Below are 13,781 nucleotides of genomic sequence, written 5' to 3'. Positions count from 1 at the left end.
ATAATGTCCACCAGTTTCTTCCATGTTGTCACAAATGGCAGGATTTCCTTCTTTTTGGTGGCTGAATAATATCCCCTTGTATATGTGTACCATATTTGCTTTATCCATTCATTTGTTGATGGGCACTTATGTTGTTTCCATATCTTGACTGTTGTGAATAATACTGCAATTAACATGGGGGGGTACAGATATCTCTTTGAGACAATAATTTCATTTCCTTTGGATATATACCCAGAAGTGGGATTTCTGGATCACATGGTAGTTCTGTTTTTAATTTTTTGAGGAAGCTCCATACTGCTAAACTCTATTTTAAAGATGCAATCACCTCCATAGTAATAACATTTGTGCCATCAATCATGCTTTCACAGTCCATTGTATACCAGTTGTATAATGTGCTTATATAGCACACATATACATGTGCTTGTAGAGGCATTGTGAGTTATAAACATCCAAATATCTGTGAAATAAATTGCATATATTGTATGCAAGTGTATACATGGATATCACATTTTTGTTTAACAAATAAGGAGCCTGAGTGCTCTCTAATATCTTTTTTTCCTACATTTTTGGTGGCTGTTTTTTTCCTACATTCTTTGGCTGTTTCTTCATACGACTGTAATTTTGTAATACTTCCAAGATTTATTCATGTTTTACACAAGGTATAATTCATTCATTTCCACTTATGTATACTATTTATTGTGTGAACATCACAATTGAACCATTCCGTTTGCCAGTAGACATGGTGGTTGTTTCCAGCCTTTTGTTGTTATTAACAACCCTGCTATGGACATCATTTCCTGTGTTTGCTTTTTGTCCCTTGACAACCCATCCCCTGCACAGTTGCTGGTGGTAAGTGTGTGTGTGTGTGTGTGTGTGTGTTCAGTAAATCCAATTCTGATGTTACTATTTCACTTAAAAAGCCTTCAACCTAGAGGCTTAGCAGAACCACCTGGAATAATATTCCAGATGACCTGGAATGATCTCGAGATAACTCCAGTAACTGAAGCAATTCCTTTTAAGGATAAACATCCAAAGAGCGATGTTGCTCAGGAAGGTCGCTACTCCTCTTTCTTTCCGGCAGCAGAACCTACCTAGTCCCTTTCTACTCTGTACTCTGGCACTACAGATTCTCTAAATCTGATCAGAGGTGAAAATGAATCTCTTATCACCAATGTTTTCCAGGAAGAATCAGAAGGAAATCTTTCTTTGGGAGGCTGTCCCAGAAAAAGCTACGGTGGTGAAAAGAGCCCAGGGGAGTCAGATGTTCCTAGTCCGGAACATGCACTGCCATTTATGAACTGTAAAGTCACTCAACTTTCTGGATCTCTTTGTACATCTGAAAACAAGGCAGTTATGATTTCTGAATGGGCCTGCCTTCTAGACTGGCGTAGAGGATCAAATAAAGCCTCCATTCATTCCACAAACACCTACTGCGTCTCAGTCACTGTGCTAGGTCCAGAAGCATGGATGGGCCCCTTGTCCTAAAAGACCGCACAGGCCACAGAGTGATCCTCAATCATGGCTGCATACGGGAATCACCGGAAGTGTAAGTTTAAAAAATATGGATGCCTGAGTCCCCTGCATCCTGGCCATGCGAGATTAGACACATTTCTTAAACTCTTAGCCTATGCTGCATGTGTATGATGGGAATAACAGAAGCTACTTCATAGGGTGGTTGTAAGTATTAAATAATTCGTAACACCTGCTTAGCCCCGTGCCTGGTACAAAGTAGCAGGTGATGAACTGCTGGGAGTGAGGTGGGGAAAACCGGTAACTACGTAGCTGGAGTAGTGAGGTTTGCCGCAATGGAGAGAAACATGCAGGGGCTCTGAGGGTCGTCTCACTCGGCTGGCTGGGATGGCAGTCCTGGAGGATGTGATGGCAGAGGCGACTTTTTAACACAAAGGTGAGTAAATTAGCCAGACAAGCCTGGTAGGCATTGGGGGTGGGGAACATCGCAGAGAAGGGAGTCTGTGGAATTCTTCTGGAGCGCGCGAGGAGGAGGAGGGATGAGATTGCGGAGAGCACAGGGGTCAGATCTTGAGGGGCCTTGAAACCACGCAAGGGGGTTGGCCTTTAATGCTGCTGGCCATCAGGAGCCACCAAAAGGTTTTAAGCTGGGAAGAACGCGATCAGAGTCGCGTTTACGTTGGGTCACTGCATCCTGGTGTGGATTTGCGGTGATTTGAGACCGGCGGACGGTCTCAGTAGGGACGGTGGCCTGGGATCAGGCAGCTGCAATAGAAACGGAGTAAAAGGCCTGAGAAGCAAGGGCGAAAAAGAGGTAAAAACCACGGCCCTTGCCGGCGTTAGGAGGCTGAGGGATGCGGAGGACACGAAGGCCATCCTGACCATTTGCACTAACAGTGGGCAAAGCAGGGAAGTGGCACGGCCTAGGGCTGGGGGTCGCAGCACGAGACGGGGGCTCTGGGTGGACTACGGCAGATCCCGCCGAGGGCCGGTGAGTCTGAAACGCCGGAGGCCTGCAGGCCGAGGTCGCGCTGGCGCGGCGCCTTGGAGCGCGAACGACCCGGCGGAGCGCGGGGTCCCAGCGCAGCGCGCCCCCAGCAGCCCTGCCCAGCGAGCGCCCGCCCGGGGAGCCGACCGCGGGGGCGGAGCGCGTCGCCCCGGGGGCTGACCCCAGCCCGGGAGGGGCTCGCCCGGCGCGCCGGCCGGGATCCCGGCTCCCCCGGGGGACAGGCCCGCGCCGCTGCGTGTGGGTGGAGCGCCCGCGTCTCAGCGCGGGGACGCCCGGGACGGAGCGCGGGCCGGGCCGGGGCCTCCGCTCCGGGACTGCTGGACGGTAACCGGATTGAGGGAGAACCAGGGCGAGGGCGGCTCCTCCTCCTTCGCCTTTTGCGTCATTTTAGGTATTTTGGGGGCGAGGAAGAAGGCGACGTGTATAATTTATTGCTCTTTTTTGGGCCTGGGGGAGGGCAAGTGTTTGTCGAGGTTAGTTTTGGTTTGGTTTGTCCTTTGTCGTCTGCATCTTTCTCTCTCTTTTGGTTGATGTCATGTTTCCTCCTTTGCTATGACCCATTCTCCACTTTCTTTAGGTATCTTGGAGCTGTTACACAACCTCAGTCTACCCATGTATATTTATGATTCTTCAAACAGTAACTATTGACTTTACCAGAAGTGGATTTTTTTTTTTTTTCTGTCAAATGTTGTCACCAAACTAACTACTTTACGTGAATAGTTTACTCAGGCGATTATGTTCTGATGCTGATTCATGAGCTAAATTCTGGGATTTGTATTTCTCTAGAATGTTCCATAATGCCCAGGAGTGTGGTAGGCACACAGCTGCCTTTCAATATATTCTTGATAATCTGTCACTTTTTAAAAAAATTCATAATGTAATTCTTTTGTTGTTTATTTTCATTTATCTCAAAAGATTCTGTGTTCTGACTCAACACACCATTTTACCTTAGAAGTTTTCAACACTTTTTAATGAAAATCTTTTATATTACTTCACATGCACTCATCTGCAGCAGCTAGTGATTAAGATAATGAAGTTAAGCTGGTTTAACAAACCTATCTCAACGAATAAGTGAAGATCATTTTAATTGATCTGTCACTTTTGTATGCAGAGAGAAAGCAGTATCCTCTTCTCATTCCTCTTGTGACCTGATCAGAAAGCCCCCCACCCCCAAGCAGGCCCTCATTCCCTCTCACAGATCCTGCCCTGCCTCCTGACTAGCAACTCCAGTTTCTTGCGTTATGGTCTAGCAACCCCTCTCCCGAGAAACTCCCCAGGCTCATCCTTAGTATCACTTGGATAAATGTCAAGGTTTGGGCACCTGGCTTTTCAGCCTGCCTTTCAGACTGCATGTCCATCCTTCTTGACCCACCAAAGCCTTCTCATTCTTTTTGTTCTCTTTTCTTGTGTTGTTACTGGAAACAGCATGCAGGAATGGAAAGATGCCATTTTAAACAACCATATTATGAAAAAGAGCAAACACATAGAAATAACATCAAACATCTGGTCAGTATTTAAATTTCCAAATGTCTCCTGCTATAGTTTTGTTTAGTTTGTTTGAATCAGGATCCAAATAAGCTCCAAATAATTGGTTAATATATCTTAAGTAATTCATAAGTTCCCCTCCATCTGGACTTCATCTCAGCCTCTGGACCACTTTCTGCTGTTACTGAAGTAAATTATTAGTTTTTTAAGGACCTTTTCCTAGAGGGTGAAATGGACTCACCAGTGATGTCTGGACTTAGAGTTGTGGAATTCCTTGGCATTTTGTATGCCTTTAAAAGCCCAGCATTTTGGCTTGGAAGCAGAAAGTGGAAAAGAGCATAGAGAGACAAATCTCATTCAGCGGCATCCTTGATGTACTTTAAAAACATACACATGTGGGACTTCCCTGGTGGTCCAGTGGTTAAGAATCCACCTTCCAATGTAGGGGACGCGGGTTCGATCCCTGGTCGGGGACCTAAGATCCCATATGCCAAGGGGCAACTAAGCCCGCGCGCTTTAGAGCCTGAGGGTCACAACTAAGACCCGATGTGGCCAAGTAAATAAAAACAAAAACAAAACACACACATACACACAGTGGATTTGCTGCGAGAAGCTAGGTTAGAATCTTTACATTGCAGGGATGTGCAACCCCTCAGCCAGTGTGTTATTTGCCTGCTTTCCCTTCTTAAGTCAGTAGTTTTCCTCCTCTTCAATATACGCTTTTCCCTCTTCCCATTTCATATTTTCTCTCTCGTCCCAAAACTGGCCTTCATGCTATCATTCTTTATAATTTTCTACCAATGCTCTAATACCAAAGACTGGCTGACCACTCATCAAAGACGCTGTAGAAGAAGTCTGGGTTTAGGTAGAAAGCGGACCCAGAGTTGACCTCTACGGTCCAGCTCTAGAGTGCATGTAAATCAGGAAACAAACCTGATGCTGGGAAAGAAATTGAAAGGAAGAAAAACCAGTCGGACCTCTGTCGGTGAACAGTCAGCAGATGGCGGCTTAAAAGTTTAGTGCACATTGATTCTGCCCCACGACGTGTCTAAATCCAGAAGTCCTTCTGGTAGATGTACACACTGCAGCGGTAATGTAGGCACCTGCGTTACACTGACCAACAACAAGTGCTAACTCAGACTGAGAATAGCCCAATTCAGCAATAAAGTCCAAATTAGGCTATCTCAATATTTTTTTGTCTGTGTGTGTGTGTTCTACACACATACAAAATAAACATTCTCAGTGCCAACTTCTAACCTTTTATTGTTTTAACCGTGGATTAAATTGGTCTTAGGAATTTCAATTTACCCTTAATAAAGGATATTCTTTTCCTACTGAAGGAAGCTTTTCTTGCAGTCTAAGATTTCTCTTTAAGCTATTTTTACCAAGTTTATCAAGTGAGCTTTTATCTGGGCTCACAAATGTAAGAAACCTGTTAAGTGAACCCAAGTTTTGTGGAAAGTCGGGTGCTTGAATTAGGGGAAATAAATTATGCTATTTATCATTTATTTTAAGATGAGTAGTTGTAGCTGGGAAGAAACCTAATGACCTGGTAATGCTTCTAGTTAGCTTTCAATCCAATACCCAAAAATAAAAAGTAGTAAGTTACTGAGTTCAGAGGTAGTAATTAGAAAACATCTAGTGTTTCATATGTAAATCTTGCTAAAGGAGTTTGCACAGTGAAGGTGAATGAACATATTTTTCTTTTTGCCTGATATACTACATAGAGAAGCATCTTGGAAGACTTCTCACTGTGGAGATTCCTGAAGATGGTGTACTGATGGTTCTGTTGGCCGAACGCCACTAGAAACTCTACTGACTCAGGTATGCCAATGGTCCTGCTCAGAGTCTTCAAGGAATCAAAGGGTTGTACTGTACTGTAATTCTTGTATTTTCTTTCATCCTTAAAAAAAATAGCTACCGTCCTTCAGGGGAGAACTTTACACATCATTTAAGATAATACTTTGGGATTGTGGGAGCAGGAAATGGGTTAATCAATGTAGTGGCTTTTGGCAAATAAAAGATATTAAACAACATGTGCACAAAAATGTTGAAAAGTAAAGTCCAAGAATAGAAATCCCTTAACACAATGATATAGTCATCCTTCTGTAAATATTAAAAAAAAAACAAAAACGAATAAAGATCGGTACGCATTCTCCTTTTGTAGTGGAAGCTCCGTAATTAAATCTTCCCTCCTTATCTTTTTCTTGGAGGCGGGGATTGGGAGGGTGGCTCAGTAAATTATAACACTACCTCTACTTATTGAGATTAGCACAGTACTTTTCAATAACATTTGATTGATAAGAATACTTGAAAATTGCAATTAGCTTTAAGAACAAACAGGAACTCTTCTTAAAATCTTTTTTTAAAACTAGCTTGAGCACGGATGGGCAAATGGGGGCTCAAAACAATTTTGGAGAAAAATAAAGTCAGGTGGTTACCTTGGATGACAAAGTGTAACTTCTGAAAAGTATTTACTTTTTAGCTTTATCTCAAGGAAAATGAAGCAAGACTATGAGGGTAATGGAGACATGATCTTAGCCTGTTCTTTGTCCACTTTCTTTCACATATCATTTCCCTATATAGTTGGGAAAGAAACCAGATTATTCAGTAAAAAAAGAATATTTAGCATTCCATATACTCGAGGGTAGTTTATTCCAGCATACATGTCTTACTCTCAGCTTTTTATTGGTGTATACTCTCCTTACCTTTTGGGGGAAAGAAATTACTGAGTTACTCTCCCTATTTCAGACAGATCCTGTATGTCACATCAGTGAGGGCTGAGGTGGGGATTGCAGTCAGTTTTTTGGCCTCGCCAAATCTGGATTTTTACCCTGAGTTTTCTTTTGCTTTCTTTTTTTTTTTTTTTTTTTTTGCAGTTTTGTGAACTCTTGGGACATCAGAGAACTGTAGTAAAATATTACTATAAAATCACATATCAATGTTGAATATTGGTATATAAGACTTTGGAATTCCTTTTTACTATTAGCTCAATTTTGACCCTACAGGGTGAAAAGCTCCACAGTATTCCAGAGGTGACTGATTGCCCCATAAGGTATATTACACTTTTTCAAAATAGTGTGCTCATAAAAGTTTTTTTCTAAACAATAAATTTTGTCTGATGTATATTCCTTTTAAACATGTACAAAATGAGAAAAAGATCCTTTGTGGAAAAGAGAAATTGGCTCTAATGAATAATAAAACTGTAATAAAAATGCAGAAAAATACTATGTAGCTAGATTATACTTTTCTGATTAAAAAATTACATTCTTAAGATAAAATAACCTATGGTTCTGATACCTGATTTCTCACACAACAGAAAACTTACTGGGCATGATATGGAGTGTGTGTGTGTGTGTGTGTGTGTGTGTGTGTTTTATGTATTTTAATACTCTTGTTTCATGGAAGAGGTCTATTTTCTCTAAGTTTTACACAGATAAACTCAACATGGTTGGATAAAAGACAAATTCCTCTCTCAGAGATGATAGCTAGACTTAGGTAACAAGAAACGCCATTTGCTATATATTAATATGCATTATGCCATTTGTTGTTTTAAAAGCATTTTATTTCTTTCTTTTTAAGGCTTTCTGACTGTTGGAATGGTTTTAGATGGTCATCCCAGAGAATGAAGGCATGGATGACTCACATGAAGCACTGGTTATTAAAGACAAGGTGGGAGCATTTATAAATCTGCTTTCAAATTTTGCCTAATCTGACTCCTGGTTTGCACATACCCTTTCCAAAATATATTTTGAACTAAGATATCATGTATAAAATAAAGGAAGTTAGGAATGGTCTTTTCTGACCATCTAGAAGATTCACCAGGCTTCTAGTAATCTATGTAAAACTTATTAATTCCATGTTATTCCTGAATAAATATTTTAAAGGCCGGGGAGGTAAGAGTAGGGATAATTACTTCCTATTTAAAAAGAGGAGGCTGATTCATTTTTTAAATAAGTTTATTTATTTTATTTATTTTTATTTTTGGCTGTGTTGGGTCTTTGTTGCCGTGCGCGGGCTTTCTCTAGTTGCAGCGAGCGGGGGCTACTCTTCGTTGCGGTGCGTGGGTTTCTCATTGGATGGCTTCTCTTGTTGCAGAGCACAGGCTCTAGGCGTGCAGGCTTCAGTAGTTGTGGCACTTGGGCTCAGTAGTTGTGGCTCATGGGCCCTAGAGTGCAGGCTCAGTAGTTGTGGCGCACGGGCTCAGTTGCTCTGCGGCATGTGGGATCTTCCCGGACCAGGGCTCGAACCCGTGTCCCCTGCATTGGCAGGCGGATTCTTAACCACTGCACCACCAGGGAAGCCCATCATTTTTAAAAAAACTATACTGTTAGTAGTAATGGGGAAGTGGCAAAGGAGTAATCCCTTTTATTTTGATAATTGATATATCTATGTATCTACATCTATATATACAAATGTTTATAAGATTTTTCAGATAACAGTGTAAAACCATGAATTTAAAAGCATCAAGGCCACTTGAGAATAAAAAGTGTTCTAAAAATAATAATTGGCATAGGGATATAACTGACCACAGACATCTAGCAAACAGAATGGTTTAAGGGATTCTACAGGTGTAAGAAGATTATCCAAAGTTCATTTCAAACCTTGAAAATAAAAGTCATTTATTTTTGACATTTTCATGCTGATTCAATACTGATTTTTTTTTTTTTTTAATGAAAAAGAATAAGAAAAACTGTAAGAAATAATTGTAACTTGACATTTATTCCAACATTTGTCCTGGATTATTTTAGGCTTGGCTGGAAAGGGGATATATTTTGGACAGGGTATGAAAAAAGAACTATGATGCAGGTAGCAAAATATACCCTAATATAACTGTTATTAAGACTTGATAAAACAGTTTTTTTAACACATAATCCACTTTTCCCCAAATAAGTCATGAAAACCTCACCATCCATGGTAATTCATCTTCTCAGTGGCAAAAATGAAAAGATGTCTGGCTTTATTTGCGATATGCAGACTCAGTTAAGGGCACTTATGTGCAAGATTTTGGGCTGTTTATCTTGACTATGTATGACTGGAGAGAGAGCATTCATGGGAAATAGCAGTTTGTATGTGAGACAGGGTAGGAAGGGGAGAAGAGTATTCAGAATTCTTTTTTGTTTAAAGATAAAAACCTAAACAAAACTTTGATTTCTTATATGTTTTATTAATTTCAAGCATTTTAATTTTAGCTTTTGTCCCTTCTTCTTAAATGATGTTGCTTGCAAGTGTAGCATTACAACTACACACATTCCTGATCAAGATTTTAAAAAATTCTTTATATTCAGACTTTACATGTTTCTTTCTAGTCGTAATAAGCTCTGGCAGGTAGCAGACTGCAAACTGCAAACTAAGCATTGAAGGAACTGCCTCCACATATACTTCTGGGAGTGATGTGACAGCCTCTGTCATGCCTGCTATCTTCCAAGAAGTTCATTATTCTCTCAACTCCCATATTCCCTTTCTGAACACATGGAGAAGCAGTAGTTGGGTGGCTCTATAGACACTGCTGGGGTTTCTGCTCTTCCTGCCATCAGGGCTGCGGTGGTGGAGTGAGGGCTAGAATCTCTCTAAGTCTCAGAGCTGCAGGTGTTCTCATAGTTATTCAGTCGTGTGGTTATTGCAGGGTTATGTTTCCAGAGTTGTCACAAAATAATATGAAAAACCATTAGTTAATACTGGACAATGAAATGTCTAATCATTTAGATAAACATGTCTAAAGTGTTGGATTTAATGTTAGTGAGATCATCAATTCTCTATTTCTTATCCAAATGAACAGTTGAATATTTTATTTATTTATTAAAATAAGTTTTATTTATTTATTTATTTGGGTGCACTGGGTCTTAGTTGCAGCATGCGGGATCTTCGTTGCCGCGTGCGGGATCCTCATTGCAGCATGCGAGATCTTTTAGTTGCAGCATGCATGATCTTTTTAGTTGCACATGCAGGATCTTTAGTTGCAGCATGCGGAATCTTTAGTTGCAGCATGAGAACTCTTAGTTGTGGCATATGGGATCTAGTTCCCTGACCAGGGATAGAACCCGGGCCCCCTGCATTGGGAGTGTGGAGTATTAGCCACTGGACCACCAAGGAAGTCCCTGAATACTTTAAATGAATGTAACGTTTAAGAGTAGTAACATTTGGGGATGCTATGAATTCTCAACATTCCTACAGAATGAAACAAATATAGTCATTCCTCAAATATATGCCGACCTTTGTGGTTTGCAAATAAAATTTTCAAAGGTTTCAGCTGCATATTCATAATGGATTCTTTGCAGAACACATCAGTCTGTATCACTGCATCTTTATCATTTTAGGAATAGGTACAATGAAGAAGAAATCTGTGCTTTCCTTGCAGGTATTGAGCTAGTGAAACATCTGCTATATTAAAATAATTTTGTATTGTATTTGATTGACATGCAATTTTAATTATACCTCACCTCCTACTCCGATATAGAATGTAATACTTTAGACCTTTCATCATTAGTTTAGCATAAACTAAGAAAAATTTTCTTTTGATGCTATTTACTTACTTGGGCTAGACTTGATTTATCTGAATCATTACACTCACTCTTTTTAAATGGAATTACAATAAATATGGCTGATTTGGTAAAAAGAAAAAGCATAAAAACTGTTTTTGTATGAGATACAAATTCATTATTGCTATCAAGTACAAATATAATCTTCTAAAATAGGTTTTGAAAGTAAAATTAATGGTAATGGAAACATTCAATTTAAGCATCTGTTTATTAGAAGTTGTAAGTTAACTGAATTTATTAGATGCAGTTTTATAGCGGTTGCAGTCAGAATTTCAAAGAAAGCAACTTTCCCTGAGAGTTTGTCATGGCCTGTTGGTGAGCAATGTGTGGCACAAGTATAATTACTCTCAGTGGTGACAGGAGGGTAGGGCAAAGGTCCTCACTTAGAGCTGATCCAGTAGAAAATGTGCAAACACAGCAGGAACTCCATGTGGTAACTGGCCACTAAGAAGACCCTCCGCGGAAGAAAATTGAACAGGATGGTCACCAGCAAGGCATCTTTGCCTTAAGTTTTGCTAATGTTGCTTGTCTGGGAGAAAGGTGGTTATGTAAATAAAAACAGTGAACTAGAGCCAAAAAAACCCCAAAACAACAACAGAAAACAAAAAAACAGCCCATAACACACTCTCAGGGAAAGTTGCTTTTGAAATTCTGACTGCAACCACTATAAAACTGCATCTAATAAATTCAGTTAAAACTTTTAATAAATAGATGTTTAAATTGAATTTGTTTCCATTACCATTAATTTTCAAAGCCTGTTATAGAAGATCATATTTGTACTTGGCTCTGGAATCAGTGCCCTGCATTTTCCTTCCCTACTTCCATGTGTACCAACATTGAGGTACTCTGCTATAAATGCTATCCTTCTGATTTTGGAATAAAGCAGAATAACTGAAAGCCAGCTTTTCCTCCTCTTAGCCTTTTATTAGCCAGGTACTAGGAAAAGAAATGTTTAAGACATAGCCCTACCCTTGAGGAGTTCATAGTCTTGTATAGAAACTGATGAAAAATTAGGATGTAATGAATGTGATCAGTGCAAATTTTTCTGTTTGAAGTATTGGAACTATTTACCTGTTTTTGAGTCTTTTGTGCAAAATCGTTTGTAGAAGGGAAGGAGCAGAGGATGACAGAATCTCTATATTTAAAAAAATGGGCACACACGCACACCCCCCCACTGCCACCAGATGGCAACGTGATATTTGGAGGATTATTTTAAAATTCAGGGATCACTGCCTTGTTTCAGGATCATTTAGATTAGTACTTTCTCCTGCCACCTAGGCTTTTAATCTCTTAGTGTGGAAACTGGTTTTAGTTTTTGGTTCACTGATTTGCCTTATTAATTGTATCAAGCATATGAAACCCTGATAAATCAAACTCTGTGTAGCAAATAATATGTTTTTGATTAGCTGTTTTGTTTTTTCACTGTTATAACAGTACCAACTTACATTTGAAGTCCAAAGCCAGCATTTGCTCATTCTGAGATGGGACTGGTGACCATCCATAAGTGACATGGCTATTTGGGAGTACTTTTGGTTGGGACACTGAAGCCAGAGCTCCGGAGAGTGGCTGAAACAGAATATCCCCCTGCTAAACAGGTGATAAAAAGATGTTATTCTTTTTAATAAAATAGTACAAATAATTCCTCTTGAAAAGTATCTATTACCTCACCCTGAGAAGTGTTTGACTTGGATAAGCCACTGTTAATTCTAGTCTTTTAACATAACTGAACATGTTAAAGTGATTTAGGCCACAGGAGGTTTTATGGCTATTAGAAACTATTTGGCTGCAAATATAATATGAATAAAATAATAAATGTTTGTTATTTTGATTAAACCAATTTATATAGTTTTTTTCTGGAATGAATAATAAAACATTTGTCTTCCACATAATTTTGTAATGTAGATAATACGTTAACTCCCACTTTTGACCTCATAATTCATGTTGTTATTGTTTTTAGGCCAGTGAGAAGAATTCCTCACAATCAAATTCTCATCAACAAGTCTGACAGAATTTGTGTCTCCTAAACCTACATTTCCAAGGAGGTCATAACAATATTTATGGAATATGAGGCACAGAATCTTAAGTTAAAAAATATTTTTCCAGGTCTTATTTACATTGAACTCAAATTAACTGTCAAATAAGAATACTGACATAAGTAAGGTAAATCGCTACTACAAAAAATGGAATCTTTAGCATCTTTGGAATCTGTAGCTGAATGGAATCCTAAATTTTATCAGTAATATTCAGAAACCTTATTTTAATAGTATTTCCTTCTAAAAAGGAGCTTGGAACATAGTGGGTCTGTTTCAAATATCCTAATTAGAAAGAAATTTTCTTTCAGAAAACAGCAATTACAATTTTTTGCTTTCTTGAAAGATTTTCTTTAAAAAGGGGTTCAGAAGAAAGAAATTCTGTCAGGATTAAGTTCGGGATAGGTTTATTCTAGCAGGCTCTGTGGCACAGGTCCCCTAAGTAATTCATTGTGATACTCCAGTATCTGCCATGTGTCAGAAATTAACTTGCCATTAACTGACAACTAAATTTGATACCCTTAGTCTTAAAGTACACAGGATGTCATACATAAACCAGTCCAATCTTTGAAGGGTTACTTCTCTTAGATGCTCTACAGAATTGTAGGACTGTCCATTTTATAGGATTTTTTTTGAGGCAACGTCTTTAAAAATGCCTGTAAATTCTAAAAAGTGTTTGCTAACTTAAAATTTGTTTTTAGGTATTTATTGCTAAGTTGAAAACCTTCTTTACCAAATATGATGGAACCAAAGATACAATGAAGCCATGGCTAAGAAAAATCACCCCCTGTGATTAAATTTTACTGAGTATGAACAATTTTTTTCTTGATGTACAGACTCAATTGTACTTTTCTACCCAACTGGATAAATAAAAGCTAAAATATTTATTTAACTCTTTTTGGAAATAAAACTTCAACATACCTTAAACTGGTTTTCTGATGATAAGTTTATTTTTAATATGACTATTTAAAACTTCATCTTAATGATAGATTTGGAAAAGCCAACTTTTACTTGGGTTGACAATAATCAAAGAATGCAGCTGGTAATAGTGGCTACCGTTTACCAAGTAACTGCTATGTGCTAGGCATTATTCTTGTGGTCTTACAGTTATCAACTTTAATCCTTATAGTAACACTGCAGGGTAGGTATTATTAGCCTCATTTCATTGGTGAGGAAAGAGAAGCTTAAAGAAACTGAAGTGCCTTGCCAAGTTTCTATAACCAGTACATCATTGCTCAGCAGATATTT

At 39.1% G+C, this 13,781-nt stretch overlaps 1 long non-coding RNA gene across 4 annotated transcripts; it reads left to right on the top strand.

Annotated features, from left to right (window-relative positions):
- The first annotated feature begins 2,033 nt into the window (after positions 1 to 2,033).
- LOC133102501 (uncharacterized) lies at positions 2,034 to 12,631 on the top strand. Of its 4 annotated transcripts, none has more exons than XR_009702968.1 (6): positions 2,034 to 2,284; positions 5,692 to 5,788; positions 6,973 to 7,019; positions 7,547 to 7,636; positions 11,938 to 12,098; positions 12,461 to 12,631. It is a non-coding gene; the product is annotated as an uncharacterized LOC133102501 (long non-coding RNA). The 4 variants fall into 4 exon arrangements; XR_009702971.1 differs by lacking the exon at positions 2,034 to 2,284 and adding an exon at positions 2,410 to 2,461; XR_009702969.1 differs by lacking the exon at positions 2,034 to 2,284 and adding an exon at positions 2,679 to 2,870.
- Positions 12,632 to 13,781: the final 1,150 nt, after the last annotated feature.

This window comes from Eubalaena glacialis, chromosome 12 (assembly GCF_028564815.1).
Source record: "Eubalaena glacialis isolate mEubGla1 chromosome 12, mEubGla1.1.hap2.+ XY, whole genome shotgun sequence".
Taxonomy (NCBI): domain Eukaryota; kingdom Metazoa; phylum Chordata; class Mammalia; order Artiodactyla; family Balaenidae; genus Eubalaena; species Eubalaena glacialis.
Note: the sequence above shows the minus strand (reverse complement) of the source record. Positions and strands in the feature narration are given on the sequence as shown.